Raw genomic sequence first — 3100 nt, 5'->3', positions numbered from 1 at the left:
AACTCATTTTAACTCCTTCATGCCTGCTGACTTGGCCAAGAGAAGTATTGTACATATGTTTTCTAGGATTGGTAAATTGGTCAATCATTTCCAGGTTTTCCAGGATGCATGGGAACTGGTTGCACAGCTTTTGGGATCTTTTCAAAATGTAAGACCCAGGCTTCCAAGGGGCTCTGAGGTTTTGAGCATGGATATCTAAAAAAAAAACAGGTAGACACTGCTGGATCAGGGTCATAATTTATGTTACATTGCATATTTGGAATATTTGGGATGCTGCTGGTTCACCAAACCCGATTCCAAAAAACGTATGTTGTTACACAACTAAAATCAGCCTGCAATGAAGTGCAAATCATTCACATTTATGGATTTTAATGATATACGTATTTCTGAGATAAATCATGCTAAGTGGTAAAATCTGGAAATAGAGACGGTGCTGCTTAACATTTTGGGGGGGAAAGCAAGTCGCCGCTGAACCTTCTCTGAACCTGGGATTATTTAAGATGGGCAGAAGTGAAACTGAAAGGTCACATAAGTCAAACATAATTATGAGTGGAAGTCATAAATCCATTGTTGTAGAGGTAAAAGAGGTGGAAAAGCCAACATTGGTGGTGTAAGGGCGCTTTAATATATTAGTTTCCAGAATTTTTTTTCGGGGAACTGCCCAGTTTGTCCTAAATAAAAGCTGCAGACCTCATCTCACCTTATCTCAGGTGAGGAACTACTGGATTATTAAACATGGCATGTTGTGAACATTTCCAATGGCTACACAAATGCCAAATTATATCAACAAATTATGAGTAATGGAGAAAGGCTCTTTTGGCAACAAATCATGGAAGTAAATCTTGTAAATGTTGTCAGTTTTGTAAATCGTATATATCTCATTGTAATTTAATTTTCAAGTGATTATGGCACACTCATTGACAGGAGAATTTCAAACTGTCGCTCCCCATTAAAAGGTTTCAATTGCTCTGTAATTTGGCATGATTAATAACTATTTCATGTTACTTCTACATAACTAAACGAGTGCCCTTGTAAGGACAGCGAAATGTGACGATGAAGAGTCTTAGATTACATGGCAATCCATTAAAAAGAAAGCGACGCCACAACAGACAGACGTTCCCATTCAAAGAGCTCTTCTTAAGTCTAAATGTCAGTATCGCGTTCCTCAAAAGAAAGTAATGATGGATAAATGAGTTCTCATGGTGCAGATCACTGGAATTATGTAACTCGGTTCTCCTTGTTGGGAAATAATGAAGATTTATAGACCACAGCCTTTTCAATGCCTGTGATTTATGACTGCCGTCGGTTTCACCGTCCTCTCATCCAGAGTTCTTCTCCCACCCTGCGAACCTGAAACGTCTGCGTACGAACTGCGCACATGTGAGTCACTGAGGCTGGCCGGGCTGCTCAATAGTGTGCATTTGTTGATAAACAAAGTCATATCAGTGCATTTCAGGAAAAACGTAGTCCTCTCTCTCCTCTCCCCATCTGTCTGCTGCTCGTTTTCCCTCTCTAGAAACAGATTTAGCAATACCCCGAAGTGCAACGCTACAACAATACTCTATTGTCATAATAAGCCAAATGTAGTCCGCATATGACAGTCAGAGGCTGCCAAGGCAAAGAAGGCTCGTTTGTTTTTTGAGTAGTTTGTGCCGTTACAGCATACTGTCATTTGGCTTGATTCACTGAGCGCTGGGTTAAACAGGGTGAGCGTACAGTTTACAGTTTACAGTCAAAGATTCAGGTGAAACAGGGAAGCCTGGGCCTGATGCTGCTGTAGAGGACAGCTCTGATGCCTCACAGCAAAGAAATATACCCAGTTCAAATCAGGGCTGGGGAGGATTTCTGGGTTTAGTTTGCTTGTTCTCCCTTTGTGTTTCGCTCCAGATTCCTTCTAAAGATCATGTTTGGATGTTGTATTTGTGACTACTAAAATAAAATGTAGGTGTGTCATTAGGTGTGATTGTGTAGTTACATTATTAGGGCTAAATTATGCAGTTGTTATAAAATGATGTGTAACGTGAGACGGAGCCTCAGTCAGTGACTTAAAGTTTGCTCCTGTAATTGAATAGTTGTATCACAAATCAATTGCAGGGCCATCAAAACATGATCAGTGCTGTGGTGAGATCTGTTGTATGAGAAGTACCAGCTCCAAAGCAAAACTTTCTGACTGCATCTCCATGGAAACTGGGAGAAATCACCACTTTTTCTGAAGTGCTGCTACTGTGCGTGCACACCATGTGTAAGTGGCTACTTACAGTATTGTTTTGTTTTGTTGCCATACATGTTCTGGGGTTCACCCCGCCGACAATTCATGTTTCCGGGTTGTAACTTGCCTACAAATTGTGACGTCACATGCGGGTTTTGACAGCTGACGCACACTGAGACTGACGGGCCTTGACAGCAGCGCACAAGGAGCGACTGCTATATAAAAGATAACCGGTAGGTAGTCCCAAAAGATGTCACAGAAACGCGTTAAATCGAACTGTGACATACATGTGTTGCCCTGTGTTTTTGCTTAAGGCAAACTCTGAAGTGTTGGGATCATTGACGAAATGAGGACCGGTGTTTTGAGCCCTTGGTAGGCGAAGCGAGGTGTGTACAATGACAGCGCGTCTTTTTGTTTGTTATTATTAGTCGGGCACTGTGTATTATTGTTAGATTGAAATGTAATGAAATAAGTGAACTGATGTATTTTTTGTTCATAATATCCTGCAGTTTCACGGTGTACGGTGCTGGTGCCTGTTCTGAAGAACAATGAAAGAAAAGAAAAATAAACGTTTGCACCCGTCGAGCTCCACGCTTTCTTCTTGATGCCAAGGGCAGCTACACCATGGTTGTAATATCAAATAATTCCTCCACACATGCGCGCGTAGATGGACAAGATGATGGCGGCCTCCAGAGTGTCATGACTCACAGTACATATTCTCCAGGGACTTGGTAGTTTTCTAGTTGACAGTCACCTGGAATAACAATCCAACGTCATGGTCTGTCCATGTGAATGTCCTCGCCATTATCAATATTTAGAGCGTCTTGTTCTCGATTAAGGGTCACCAATAGGCGGCGTGCGGTCCGGATCCGGACCCAGACGCCGTCCCAT

General features: G+C 42.0%; 1 long non-coding RNA gene across 1 annotated transcript; it reads left to right on the top strand.

Moving 5' to 3' along the window:
* The first annotated feature begins 2391 nt into the window (after positions 1–2391).
* On the top strand, positions 2392–2763 carry LOC308114927. The gene is made up of 3 exons (XR_013935655.1): positions 2392–2442; positions 2524–2595; positions 2719–2763. It is a non-coding gene; the product is annotated as an uncharacterized lncRNA (long non-coding RNA).
* Positions 2764–3100: the final 337 nt, after the last annotated feature.

The sequence above is a fragment of the Lipophrys pholis genome (assembly GCF_963383615.2).
Source record: "Lipophrys pholis genome assembly, chromosome: 9".
NCBI classification, from domain to species: domain Eukaryota; kingdom Metazoa; phylum Chordata; class Actinopteri; order Blenniiformes; family Blenniidae; genus Lipophrys; species Lipophrys pholis.
This window is presented reverse-complemented; position numbering and strand designations above follow the sequence as displayed.